General features: G+C 35.8%; 1 protein-coding gene across 3 annotated transcripts in view; it reads left to right on the forward strand.

Moving 5' to 3' along the window:
* The first annotated feature begins 373 nt into the window (after positions 1 to 373).
* Positions 374 to 15,261, forward strand: part of RERE (arginine-glutamic acid dipeptide repeats) — a 534,760-nt gene continuing 519,872 nt past the window's right edge. For all 3 annotated transcript variants that reach the window (XM_031962925.1, XM_031962929.1, XM_031962930.1), the window contains exon 1: positions 374 to 684. The gene's annotated coding sequence lies outside the window, so the exon portion shown is untranslated. The remainder of the gene's footprint in view (positions 685 to 15,261) is intronic.

Genomic DNA, 15,261 nt, shown 5'->3' on the forward strand with positions numbered 1-15,261 from the left:
GCAGCAGCAGCCGCCGCTTTAGCCACCTCAGCCCCGGCCGCCCCAGCCGCCTCAGCCGCCGCCTCCGCTCCAGCCGCCCCAGCCGCCGCCGCCCGCCCGCCGGCCGCACACGCTCGCGCCCACGCACGCCCCGCACGCCCTCTGCTCCACGCGCGCGCGCGCGCGGACACTCACCCTCAGTGTGGTTCCCTCAGTGGCCCCCGCCTCCTTCCTTCCTCCCTCCAGCTCCTCCTCCTCCCTCCTCCTCTCTCCTACATTGTCTCTGCCTCATTTTCCCTCCTGGTCTAAGAAAGAATAAGAAAGAAAAGCCGCCCCCCCCTCAAAAATCATCCTCCCCATCACCCCCACTCTGCATCCTGCTGAGGAGCCCCCGTCTCTCCTCCCCAGGAAACCCACCGCCAGACATGCTCCCGGAGCCCTGCCTCTGAAGCATCCATCCCTCCGGGCTGCCCGAGCCCCGGGAGAGGGGGGCTTAGTTTAAACCTCATTAAAGATCAAGGAAGAGGGGCTGCCCCCCATCGCTCTTCCCTCTCTCTCACTTCTGACATACCCTCCGTCCCCTCTCCCAGCCTACCGGCTCTGTCTCCAGCTGCCCCCGACAGAACGCCCCCCCCCCCCCCCCTTTCCGAGGCAGCTGGGCCACACCAAAAATCCCTTTTGGATGGTGTAGGACCGTAGGGAAAGGTAAGTCCCTAACTCGCCGCCTCGGCTTCTGGTCCTCTCGTCCCACCAAGGATCTGGGGAGGGGCTCGTGGGTGGGAAGGAAGCGCCGGGGAACACTGAGCGGGGTGGGGGGAACCCCATCGGCGGGCTGTTTCTGGATTGGGGTCTGGATTCTCTAAGTTGGAGAAAGTGAACGAGGATACGGGGACGCCCCATTGTGAGGAAGGAAAGGGCAGAGGATTTCTTCTGGCCTAATCTAGGGGAAAGTAACTATGTATCTGTTCCTTCTTTTGCTCCTTTATTCTTCCTGCTCTTGTTTTAGCTGTCGGCGGCTGAATCATTTTCTGTAACTGAATCACTGTGACCTGTGGGAGGAAAAGGAACCAGATGATTCAGCCTGGGAGTATCTTGAATGAGCGTGGAGAGTTTGGGGTAGTGGAGGGGAACTTGAGTGTCCTCCTCCCATCAGGGGACAGTTCGCCCTTTGTACTGTGTGTTTTTCAATTGCAGCCCTCTTGATGTGATTGTACCCTAATGGAGAATCGGCGGTCATATACATCCAAATAAAAACCTTGCTGTCATTTCAGTTTTGCTCCCTTTTTGGAGGTGGTAAAGAAAGGACACGGAAAGAACATAAGTGCTTCCCCTTAGCATTGGGTGGGAAAGAGACATAACATTGCATTTCAGCTGAAATTGGTTGTTTAAGAAGTTGCTGAGAAGAAAACAAAATGATTCATTGTTGAGTTGTCATTTTCCTCTGCCTTTTTTCCAAGGTTTGCTTGCATTTTTTCTGGATTACAGACTTATAACATTGACAAGCAAAATATGTGTCCTTGAGGGACTGGGTGCTTTAAATGTTTCAGTATGTGTTACTATTTTAAGGTGCATTTTTAGAAAGTAATTTTGAAAGAAAGAATTCTGAAATAGTCTTATTTTTGTTTTGTTATTTAAAAAAACATAACTTGTAAAAGGGAAACTTTGTAGTTTGCACAACAGACCTTTTAATGTTATCCTATGTTGTGATTTTGCAGCAGCTTCAATAATTGCTTTCAATTTAAAATGAAGACTTTTTTTTTTTTTTTTGGTTTTGTGTACATTGGCTTGCTCATTCTCAGTCTGTTGGTGAGGAGGGGTGAGAGAATAGATCTATGTGATAATAAAAACATCTTTGGATCTCTGGGTAAATATTTCTTTCCTTGAATTTACTCCCTGAGTTTATTCTACTGTAAATGATAAACCAGTTTTTGTTTTGTTATCTTAGACTAGGTGGAGAGCTGGCTTACAGATTTCCTTGTTGAGGTCCAAATGAAGACACTCTCACTCTCTCATTCTTTCTCCTTCCCTCTCTGTCTGTCTCTGTCTATCTGTCTCTTTTTTTCTCTCCAGGCTGAGAGCTCATTGTTCTTCCACACACACATCTCTCTCCCATATTTGGGACGAGGCTTGCAAAGACAAACACAGTTCTTTTTTGGGAGAAAAAGGAGTAAAAATGGGGGAAGGGTAGAGTACTATTTGTCTTAAGCACATCTTTTACCCCTTTCATGTGGTCTTCTCTGCAGTCATCAAAAAAAAGTAAATCAGAGACTAAAGGGGTGAAAAAAAAAATCCAGATTTTTTTTTAAACTTCCACCTTATGCCTACTCTTCTTAGTTCTGTTCTCTGTTGCTATTCCTTTGAAGATAGGATCATACACTTTATGTTGGGCATATAGGCAGTAGCTTCTCGCTGTCCTTGGCCTCTTAGTTGCCTCTCACTTTTTGGGAACAGGAATATCTCCCCCTTTCATCCCCTATATTTTCAAAATGACTGTTTTAGGTAGAGGAGCTATTTCTTAATTGTTTTGCAATGCAAAACTTGTTAAAACTAGACTTTGGGTTTATCTTTGGGGAGAAAGAATGTGTATATACGTATGTGAGATTTAAACCCTGTTTGTTATATACATATTGTGTGTATTTGCTGTTTAAATACCAGTTTTTGTAAATAGCAGTTATAAGTAATGACCTAGGTCTATGATTATGGGACCTGATATAAAGGCCACCTTGAAAGTTGGACTGGGGCAGGTTTTAAAGAGACCATCTGGGCTTTAGATTGGTTTTGATATGGGTAGCATCTTACACTGGTGGTTTCTTTGAAGTGTGTAGATGAAAAAGATGATGGAGGGAAATAATGACTGTAGCTTAATGTTATTTTGAATGCTCTGCAAATTCTACCTATCAATGCTGCCTACATATAGGCTGGGCATAAAGATTTTATTATAGTATTGTCTATCTACTGATAAAGATTTTGCTCTGTTGAGAGGAAATGTCTTACCCATTGTGACTGTTCAAGGTCTGCCCTTGTTTGATTGTCTATAACATTTATGAGAAGTATGAAGCACTTGGAGAAAAATGAAACAAAAATAATGAAGTTCATTATTCATATTCTTGTTTGTATAGAGAGTAAATAGAATGAAAATCTTTTCAGTAACAATACTATATGCTCTTTAGGTTCAGTTTGGTTCTAGAAGAGAGTACTAGGTGAGAAGTATTGCTTGAGTTTGGCTGTGGTGATAAAAAATGGTTTAAATCAGTAGAAATTTCATGTTTTTGGGCTTCCAAGATTGGGCTTCAAAAAGAACATTATTACTATGTATTAACAAAATTAATTTACTCTTGTAGTGTGACTGAGTGTAACAGAAATTTGAAGTGCAGAGTTGGTGAAGTGGTGTAGTAGGAGTGTGTGAAACACTGTCATAGAAGCTTTATATTAAGGGGAGCCCTAAGTACAACCCTGAAAATCTGAATCTTCTCTGAGCCATCTATAACAGTGATCATTCTGTCTGGCTTTAAAGTCTCCCAATGATGGGGAAGGGATTGTCATTATCCTAGGAAGCAGCCCTTTTCACTATTGAAGAGCTCTTACTGTTGGGAAATTTTTCCTGCCTACCTTCATCTCTATGGTTCTGCCCTCTGAAGGCTAAGCAGAAGTCTTTTATTGGAAAACCCTTTAGATATTTGAAGACAGTGATCTTTCCCATATCCCATAGTCCTCCAGTTTCCTCTTTTTCAACCTAAGCATCTGAGACCACCAAACTGTTTCAGACTGAGATAGTTATTGAGTTAATAATGAAAAGGGTGGACTTTTCATATATATCAGAAAGATTCTTCTGTTAAAACAAACCAACCGTTTTTATGTGTATCTTTAAAGAAATGAACAACTAGAGTGATTAGAACGGATTAGAGTATTAATGAGGTAAAAGGGCTTGAGTATGTAGGATAAGCTTTTCCTTTCTCATCCCAGTCAGTGCTTGAAAAGTTATTTGTAGGTTTGATTAGCTTTTCTTTTAAAACTTAAACCTTTTGGTAGATGAAAATCTAAAAGAAAGGTATAAAGTGGGACTGGTTGGTCATTTTGTTGTCCAATTAGAATATTATCTAATTGAATGTTTTTTTGATGTATTAAATCCTGTGTGTAAATATTCCTTTACTTGCATGGAAGTAACCAAGGACAAGATAAGTAAAAGATAATTTAAATCAGTAAATTATTTGCCTATTTTAAATTTTATTCCATTGATTTATTTTATTTCAATTCATTGACTCTCCAGAATTTTAACTTTGATAAAGAAAAGCAAAATGATTCAGTTTGGCCTTCTTTGGAATAATGGTCTCTAATATTTAATATTTATGAAATATTAGAAAGTAAGGTGCTCTAAAAAAATTAGATTTCCCATTCCTAAAAGATAAATTATATATTGTATTAGTTTAGTAAATACTTATTTCTCTTAAAATTAATTTAATTAATTTTGAATTTTTAGTATCTTGATTGAATCAAACTATAGTCAAACATTTTAAGGAATAAAATAACTTGTATACATTTTTTTGAGGAGTAACAAGTTCTACTAACTGATTGTGACTGCTTGTTTTTGGTAGCATATTTAGAGATTATGATAGAAAATTTTAATGAGTCATTAATGTAACCTGGTTATGGACTTACTTAAAGCAAACAAAAAACCTACCCAGAACCAATATACCATTGTCTTGATAAATGATAAATGTACAAAGGTACGATGCTATAGTTGATCACAAGTTTTTTCCTGTGACTAGAAATTTCTACTGAATCAATTTTGACCATTTACTAATTTAATTTAATTTACTAACTTTCAAATTCGATCAAGTCCCTTTAAAATTTAAAAAAAAATTTGATATCTTTCTTTCTTACTATGTTTCCCATTCCTTCCCAGAAAGTCTTTTCTTGTCAATATGTATGTCAGTCATATCTGACATATGCAGTTTGATGTGCCCTTAATCCTCCATTTCTGAAAAGAAGAGTTCATTCTCATTTCTTTTCTTTCCAAAGAAAAGTTGGTCATTAGTATTTAATAGCATTCAGTTTAGGTTCGGATATTCTTTCCATTTATTTTGTACTCATTGTTTATATTGTTTTCCTGCTTCTACTTACTTCATTAAAAGTACATCAAAGAATCTTTTGTTTTTGGGAAAGAAAACATTAAATGGATTCAGTGCTTTAAAGTTTTTTTAGTTTTTAATTTAAAAATTTTTATTGATACCTTTTGCTATTAAGTCACATTCATTTCCAAATATATATCTCTTCTTCCCTTCCCAACAAGCTGTTTATTGTAACCAAGATAAAAAAAGAAAGTTGCAATGGGGGATGAGTTCCTCAGAATCAAGTTAACACAGCAAACGATTCCAATTACATGCAGTGATCTATATCCAGCATTTTTGAGTGCTCTATGTATGTAGAATACTGAGTACCTTTGCACTGAAAGGAAAGAGGTTACATATTGCATGTTTTGGCCATTGTAATCATATAGTTCACTTTTGTTTTATTTCTTTTTACTTTGCTAGAGCCAATCCTGGTACTCTGTATCAATTCATAGAGATTTTTCTGAGGTTCTTCATATTCTTCATATTCTGTTATCTCATAAAGTATAATGATATTCCATTAAATCGATGTACAACTTTTAAAATTTTTATTAATTTGATGGGTATCTATTTTCTAGTTCTTTTCTAACACAAATACTTTTATGAATATTAGAGAATATATATATATATATATATATATATATATATATATATATAGAACCTTTCTGTCATAGTGTGTCTGCCTAGCAGTAAGATCTGAGGGTTCAATAGGATGGACATTTTCATCTCTTTTTTTTTTAAAAATCATAATTCCAAATTGTTTCCTAGAATGGACAAATTCATAGCTTCATCAACAGAGTATTTTTGCTTTGGTCATTTTCAAGTACTTTGAAAAATAAGCTGAATATTTAGCCAAGTGTTCAAAAAATTAATTTCTCAATTTGTCATTTAAATTAATATTTGATGAAAGATGATTATTATTTACCATACATATATCATAATTAGTATATTTTTACTGTTAATAACATTTATCTTGAAATGACCTTTAGTATGAATGATTATAATGATTTAGTATGATTTTTGCTGAAATATTTTATATTTCATTGATATTGATTTATCAAGATGACTACCCCCGCTGATAATGGAAACCTAAATACTTTTAAGAACTAGGAATTCTTATTTGTTGGAATTAGATGTTTACGTTAATATACAATATTTTGGATTCAAGAATAAGAGACTCAAAGGCCTCCTGTTCATTTATTTTTTCCCAGTAAAATTGTAGTTAGTTGAAGGTAATAGATTTTTAAAGTTTGACTTCCATTTCATAAAAGAACCTTTGATAAGATTCCCCCAATCCTCTTTCTTTTAAGACCTTAGGATAAAGAAGAACCATGGGAAATGATCAACCACAAATTGATTTTTTGCATGTCTTGAAGGTTTGTTCCTTTCACTTTTAGCTTATAGTCTGCCATTTCTCTCCTTTTAATATTTTCTACTGTGGTTCTCTTATTGCCTCATTCAATGTACATACTAGCTAATATTACTTTAGGAGATTCTATCCAATTCACATACCCTGACTTCTTTAGGTTATAATAGTTTGATATATTATAACATACATTTTTTTTCAACTCTTTGTGACAATAGGACAGTAAGTAACACTTTTTCAAATGATGTATAATCTTTCTAGTCCCATAGAACTCTATAAGTAGCTTCTTAATAGTTTGGTGAGTTTGTGTCATGATGTCATTATTGTGGTGTTTTGCTCATAGTTCTTGACTGTTTTTAAGCCAGTATTATATAGTGAGAAGATGGCTGAACCCTTCAACTTTGTCTGCCAAACTGTGCCTAGACAATTCTTTATCTTCCATTCCCATGAAATGACTTGAATGACTTCTTCTTCTTCACTTCCTTCATCCCCGTAATTCACATGGATTTTTTTCCCCTATCACTTTCTTCGGGTTTTTCCTTCCCTTTTATAAAGCGAATTTCTAATTTTGGTTTTAATCATCTTAAATCTAGTCAGCTACTGTAATATTGGTCTTTCCATTAACTTGTAAATTCTTTTAGCCGGTGGCTCTCAAAGGTTGTGCCAAAGCACATCATTGTACTGCTAGGGGTCCTGTGAAACTCCTTCTTCTTTGCTATTGTTCCCAGCTCCAGTTTACTGATTACTACAGAAGTGCTGTAGAAGAAGCCTGTTATTTCCTTGTGAGTCCTGGAGAAGTAAAGAATAGAAACTCAAGGATTGATGGAAGGGAAGAAAAGAAAAGATAAGTGGAATCCCAAGGCCTGGAAAATTGCTCCGGAATCCCAGTTGCCTTGGTGCTTCACTTTGTTAGCAACTTAAATGTGTGCTGAAATACCTCATGTCCCAGGATACTTTTGAGGGGGAAAAAAACCTCACTGCTTTTGAGGGCTGGGACAAATAAAATCAGTTATGTATTTATGAGACATATCCCAGCTATTGTGCTAGCCCTTGGTGATACAATGACAAAAATGAAACAGCCCCTGCTCTCAAGGAGATTATCATCTTCTATCTGGAAGGACAATATTTACATGTCCCTTTACACAGATTTATCTACAAAATAAATACTAGTTAATTTTGAAAAAGAGGGCAGTAATAACCTGGGGCTGGGGAAGGGCAAGGTCTGGGTAATAGTGCTTCAATTGAATCTTAGTAAAGGGATTCTAAGAAATAAAAGTATGAAGGACATGCAGGCCTGATTTGGGAGAGGGTCAGAACAAAGGTAGAGAGGATGGAATGGTAAAAAACAACCCAAAGGCCAGTTTGGTTCAATTGTAGAATTTAAGAAGAGAATTAAGAGGTCAGAGTTAGAAAAGTAGGCAGGGGCCAGAATTTTAAAGGATATTTCTAAAGGACTTTAAATGGCCCAAAGAGGAATTTATCCTCGAGGCAATAGGGAACTATTGAAGTGTATTGTCTAGGAAGATTATATTGGTTCTTATATTTAGGAAAATCACTTTTGGTATCCGGAAAATGGAATGGAAAGGACAAATCGGGGAAAACATGAAAAAGAGTATTGGTTTAGCCTGGGCTAGAGAAGGTCAAGTTCCAGACAAATGTGGTGTCTCTGAGTATTGGTAAAGAGTGAGATGTTTTAAAAAAAATTTTTAAACAAATTTGACAACTGAATGGATATAAGGGTGGGTGGAGGGGTATTGGCACAAGGTGAGGAAGAGTTAGGAAGGTTAGTAATAATATCACAAGTATATTATACTTTATGAATTAGGTATGTTCCTGAAAAGTTGTGGCTCTAGGTGGTGCACAGAGCATAGGGCCTAGAAAGACCTGCATTTAAATTTCATTTCAGATATCCACTGTACTTAAGTTTTCATTTGTAAAGAAGGAATAATAGTAGCACCTATTTTCCAGGGTTGTGAGAAAGATAATATTAGTTTGCATTTATATAGTGCTTTAAAGTTTGCAAAACACTTTATTTATGTGATACTATTTGTAAAGGACTTTGCAAACCTTCATGCACTATATAAATGCTAGCCAGTATTATTATGAATAAAAGAAATTATATTTATAAATTCTTCAGTTCATCACAATATAATCCAGGAAACCATATCATAACTAGATCACAAAACAGTTTGTTTTTTCCCACAGGAACAATATAATTGGGGATTGTGTTCTTGACTAAGGACTTGGCATCAAATCATAGATAGATAATGTGAAACAAAAGCAAAAGTACAACATACCATAAATCTTTAATAATTTAAAATACTAAAATCACAATCAAATTCCTATAAAATGGGTTGATTTTGTAATTTGTTATCTCTAGTCTGTTATAAATTATTAAATTATATCTATAACTCAAATATGATTCTATTACACATTTGACTTAAAACTAATCTTAGTGACAAACGTTAAGCATTTCCTTTTCTACAAATATTAAAATCTTACTAATTATAGGTCACTGTGCTAGATGCTGGGGGACATTGTAGATAAGATGTAGTCTCTGCTGCTTATTAAGCTTATATTTTGATAGAATAAATGAGGACCCCATATAATATGCAAAATTACTTGATGTATGTATTAAAGACTTACTAAAGTTTTTTTTGAAAGGGAAGATTATTCTTGTTCAGGAAATACATCATAAATGGAGATAACATTTGAGTTAGGCCTTAAAGAATTGGTAGGAATTTAATAGACTAAGAGACTTACCAAGACTACTCCACTCCTAGAAGCAGTATGAGAACAAATGTTTTAGTTTTTTTGTTTGTTTTTTTGTTTTTGTTTTTGTTTTTTGGCTGAGGCTGGGCAGTGCAGAGAAGACCATAGTCTAGAGAGAAATAACATGAAACAACAGTAGAAAGGGAGGACAGTACCAACTCTTAGTAGATTTTGAATACCAAGCAGAGGAGTTAGAAGTTAGTAGATGGGAGGGAAATCACTAAAGTTTTATTTTAATAAACACAGGAATGTTACTTGTAGATCCATGCATAAGAAAGATGATCCTCTGGCAGGCTTGTTAGGGAATTAAGATGGGCAGACCTGTTAGGTAATAACTATAATCTAGAAATGGTCTTGCACTAGGGTGGAACAGTTGGAATAGAAAGGATTTTTATAAATATGAGAGATTTTTTGTGGAAGAAAGGGATTAATCAAATATTGGTACATAATAATAAGTACAGTTAATTAAGTACTTTTTAATTAAAACTTTTTATTTTCAAAACATATGCATAGATAATTTTTCCAACATTGATCCTTGCATAGCCTTATGTTCCAAATTTTCCTCTCCTTTCCCCTACCTCTTCCCTAGATGGCAAGCAATCTTGCCAATATTATGTTATACATGTTACGATATATGTTAAATCCAATATATGTAAACATTTATATAATTAATCTTGCTGCACAAAAAGGAAAGAAAATGAATAAGAAAACAAAATGCAAGCAAACAACAACAAAAAGAGTGAGAATGTTATGTTGTGATCCATATTCAGTTCCCATAGTCCTCTCTAGGTGTAGATAGCTCTCTCCATCCCAAGACCACTGAAACTGGTCTGAATCGTCTCATTGTTGAGAAGAGCCACGTCCATCAGAATTGATTATCGTATAATCTTGTTGCCATTTACAATGATCTCCTGGTTCTGCTCATTTCACTTAGCATTACTCATGTAAGTCTCTTCCAAGCCTCTCTAAAATCATCCTGCTGATCATTTCTTTTAGAACACTTAATATTCCATAACATTCATATACCATAATTTATTCAGCCATTCCCCAACTGATGGGTATCCACTCAGTTTCCAGTTTCTTGCCACTACAAAAAGGGTTGCCACAAATATTTTTGCACATATGGGTCCCTTTCTTTTTGGAATATAAACCCAGTGGAAACACTGCTGGATCAAAGGGTATGCACAGTGTGATAGCGCTTTTCACATAAGAACAAAAGTTCTTAACTTGAGATCCATGAGCTTGTTTAAAAAATATTTTAGTAATTATTTTAATATAATTGATTTCCTTTATAATCCCATGCATTTTATTTTATGCGATTCTGAGAAGAGCCTTGTAGACTTGCCCAGGCTTCTTAAAGGGATCCACAACAAAGAAAAGGCTAAGTAAAAACCTGTGAATTAGAAGAAGTGGTAGGAAAACCAGAAGGGGCTAGAGTGCCTGAAGAGAAGAGAAGGGAAGGAAGAATATTTGTTGGATGGGATGGGGAGAGAGAAAAAAAAAAAGTCAAAGAGCATTGTAACTGAAAACATTGGATTTGATGATTAGGAAATTATTTGAGGAAACCAATTCTGTAAGTGAAGGGAGGCAGGAACCTAATTACAGGAAGTTGAGGAAAGAATGGGTAATGAGGAATTAGAGACATCTGAGTTGTCTTAATTTAGAAAACATGAACTAGGGAGCAACTAGGAGACACAATAGATAGAGCACTGGCTCAGGAATCAGGAAGACTGGAGTTCAAATAGGCCTCAGATACTAACTGTATAATCCTGGGCAAGTCACTTAACCCTGATTGCCTCTCCTCTCCCCTGCTCCAAAAGAAAAATGAAAAAAAAAATGAGCTAGATAAGGTAGAAAATCATCTACCTGTACATTTGAATACACAAAAGCCAGAAAAAGAGAAATGTATATGAAATGTGACACTACTAAAAGAGGTTTGAAAAAAAACAAGTTATATTCAACATGACACTACAAACACTGTTCTTTTTATGTTCTCTTCTGCACTTCCTCTTTATAAACAATTCAGGAAACTTGAAATGGAGGTTCAGAGAGGAATGAGGACAGCTGGAAAAAGTTAGGACCAAGGGAAGATTAGGATTGGTTAGGACCTGACATGTTTGCAGGTGTGTGGGAGAGTCATTGGAGAGGGAGAATGTGTAATAGGAGGTGATGAGTTTGACTCCTTATTAATTCTTTAGAGGTAATGTTTCAGATGAGTTATATAGCAAAACCTGATCAAATGTTTTCATTAAAACAGTGTCCTGATTTTTAATCAATTGGAACAAATGCAAAGAAAGTAAATAGAGTATTTAAATATAACTTATTAGAGAGGGAATCAGAAAGATTTCATGTAGAAACTGTTCTTGTTTCAAAATAAAGAAGGTAATTTTTTCTTTCTTTGAATTTAGAAGGAATTTTGAGGGATGATTTGGATAGCCCAAGTTCCTTAAAATTAAAACTGTATACTTTAATTTGGATTGATGCTTTTTTCTTAATAATATTTCTTTATAAAGAAAAGATAAAATTTATCATTCTTTATCTGTTTTTGTATTCCCTAGATGCTAGTTCTTTTTGAGTAGTTGACAAGAAGAAAAACATTTAGCTATTTTGTAGGATTATAGATTTAGAAGGTCTTTAGAGGCCGTTTAATCTAGTTCCCTCATTTCAAAGAAGAGCAAAGAGATTAGAGTGATTGAGTTGTTCAAGGCCACACCAGAGAGAAGCAGGACAGATGAGATTTGAATCTGGGTTCTGTTGTCCTAAATTAATCCTGTGCCTGCAGTTGAGGTAATCAAAATAAACTATGTAGTAAATTCTTAATTCATTGGGAATTCTTAAAGTAACTTTTTAGGATTTGGACTTGGATTTTTGAGCAGCATGCTTGGGTGTGTTATTATATTTGGTTACTCAGCTCAGTATAGCAACTGGGAGATGTGCAAAGGCCATCTCTTTTAGACAACTTGCCATTCTGTTAATACTCCCTGGTCCACAATAAGCCTTTGATTAAAGTCACTGGTGGGGGTGGGTGATAACTGAGAAGTCTGTGCTATGGTCCCTGACCTTGAGAATCTAAGAATTTGTCTGGATAGACAAAGCAAAAGCATGGAAGTTAAATTACAAATACAATAAATGAGGGATTTCCACAAGATATTTTCTGCGGTCTTTTCTAGTTTTAAAATTTTCTGAATACAAGATAGTACATGATTAAGTGGTAGAAACATGATGAGTGCTATTCATTCAGAAAAGGAAAAGGATCATTATGGGCTGGAGTAATCTATGTCTTACTATATGGCAGCAGGTTAAAGGGCCTGGGCCAGGAGCCGAACTGGGAGAGTTAGAACATAGAAAACCAATGGGCACTATTGAGGTTAAATAATCCAACTCTATTGAGCCTGGGCTTTAATGCTGTTAGGGAACTTTGAGATTGTTTAGCCAAAACTTTCAAACCCCCTTTCATTTTATAGGTGAAGAAACAGTTCCAAATTAGGAAGGGAATTGGCTAAGGTCATACAAGGTAGCAGCAAAACTGAAATTGGAATCTTGGATCTCCATCTTCAGATTGAGTGCTCTGTGACACTGATACAGAAAAGTAAAGAAAGCTTGGTAGTCTGATGTCTGTAGACAGACAGGTAGCAAAGAAAAGTCATGAGAGCATAGTAGGGGAAAGGGAGAGGGAAAAAGAGACAGACAGAAAGGAGAGAGAATATGGAGAAGGGAGACAAAAAATTTGGGGACAGAGGAGAGAGATTATTACATCAAAGAAAAATCTTTTGTCTCAGTCTCATCTGCTTTTATTCTTTACCTTGATGAGAACTGATCCCAAGTAAAACTGGCCTGAGGGTCTTTAGGTTATGACTTCTGAAAGCAGCTGGTTGAGTAATTATCATAAAAACAGGTAGCAGAAATCGTTATTTGACAGTCTGTAAAAGCTTCATCTGAGTGTAAGGACCCTTGTACCTTTCTAGATGGTGTAGAAGCAGTCAGAATGGATTGGATGGCAAGAAAACCAGAAAGTATTTGAAATTCATGCCACTTTATTATTATTTGGAAAAGAAAATCTTGTAAATTCTAAAACTGTCCAGGAAAGTCAAATACAGAAAGTTGTAGAAAGTACATGAAAGTAAGTAGAGTTGAGATATATATTATCTCATACTAGAGGCAAAGTTTTTTTTTTTTTTTTTTAATTTGCCATGCAAAGATATGATAGTCCTAATTCAAATCCATAAAACTACCTATGTCTTTATTAACTGGGGCAGCTGAACATTATTGCTAGAATATCTGGAATTTTTAATATAAATTCCAGGAACCCTGAAGCTTCTGGGCAAAATCTGTGAATACAAAGGGGCACCGGAATCAGAATGCTTCTTTGAATCCATTGTAGTGAGATTTCACTTAAATATGGTATCAGATCATGGGGTCTAGAGCTGAAAAGGAATCTTGAAGGTAATTTCAGTTCAGTCTTATTTTTCACATGAAGAAATAGGCCTGGAGAGGTGAAGGGATTTGCACTAGTCAAGCATCTCTGAGTTTTGAAGAAGTGTTTAAAACTAGACCTTCTTCCTCTAAAGCCTGTGTTCTTTCTGCTTTATTAGCTAAATATGTAAATTTCCATTTAGCAGATATTTATTGAACATATATACAAGATGCTTTGAGGATACAAAGAAAAATAAGATAGTTATCCTTGCCCTCTTGGAGTTTGTAGTTTATTGGGGGAGATGACTTACATACAAATAATGATAATATAAGGATAGGTGAAAATATAGTTAGGTAAAAAAATATGTTCACCATTCTGATTAGAAGTAAAAAAACAAAACTGAAAATTAGAATTAAAAAAATGAAAAATTGTCAGAACAAGGTTAATCTGTATCTTAGAACAATCCTCCATAAATGTTAACTTGACATAGTGAATTTATATTTATTTGGTATGATTTTAGGGAATGAGGTGATCTGATTAATACTGTAACCATGTATTTTCATACCCAGATTATCCATTTTAGAAATAAGAACATAATAAAGTAGATTCAGCACTGAACTTTTTATCTGTCCCTTATCTTCTTGCCTGTCTCCTTCCTTTTGTGGTTAAATTCTTGGTGAAGACTATACAGCTGGTACTTTTACTTTCCTCTTACCTCCTTAACTCATGGCCAGAGTTTAAATCTTTCAAGTAAAATTTCTCTCTCCAGTTACTGTGATTTCTTCATTGCCACTTTTCATGATTTTTTCTCATTGCTTATCCTTCCTGACTTTTTTGTAGCTTTTAACACTTACTCTTTTTTCGTTGATAATTTTCTAGTTTTTTATAACACCATTCTCTTGAGGTTCTATCTATTTGACCATTTCTTTTTCTATATTGTGTCTTTTCCCAATTCATTTCTGCTGTTAGTGTCTCCTAGGGCTCTGTCCTAGGTGCTTTTCTTTCTCTTTACTATTTTACTTGTATCTATTCAATTTTGTAATGAACTATCATCTCCATGTTGGATTGTTAGATCTTTTTAGCTGTATGTAACCTTTTCTAAACGCCAGATAATCATGTCCAGTTTATCTGTTATATATCTGAAATTGAATGTCCCATAGTTATCTTTATCTAGATATGTCTAAAATGAACTCATTAACTCCCCCTTCCCTTCAGAATTTCTTTATTACTGTTAAGGGAACCACCGTCTTCCTAGCCTCTCAAGCTTGAAACCTGTCATTTTGAGCTTTCTTCTACCCCCTTTCAATTTAATTTATGTCTACTTTGATACCATCTCTTAAATATACTTCCCTTCTTTTCTCTAATACTGTTGTAATCCTGGTACAAATCACAACTATTACAGTAGGACTTGTACTAGCTCTTGCTCTCCCTGCTTTGTCTCACCTTACTCTAGTCCATTCTCCACTCAGCTGTCAAAAGGATCTTCCTAAAGCCCAGGTTTGTCCACATCACATCTCCTATTCAATCAACTTCATTGGCTCCCTGACACTTCCAAAATCTTATGGAAAATCCTCTGGCATTTGGAATGCTTCATAACCTGCCCTCACTCCGCCCTTACCTCT

The sequence above is a fragment of the Sarcophilus harrisii genome, chromosome 3, assembly GCF_902635505.1.
Source record: "Sarcophilus harrisii chromosome 3, mSarHar1.11, whole genome shotgun sequence".
In the NCBI taxonomy this organism is placed as follows: domain Eukaryota; kingdom Metazoa; phylum Chordata; class Mammalia; order Dasyuromorphia; family Dasyuridae; genus Sarcophilus; species Sarcophilus harrisii.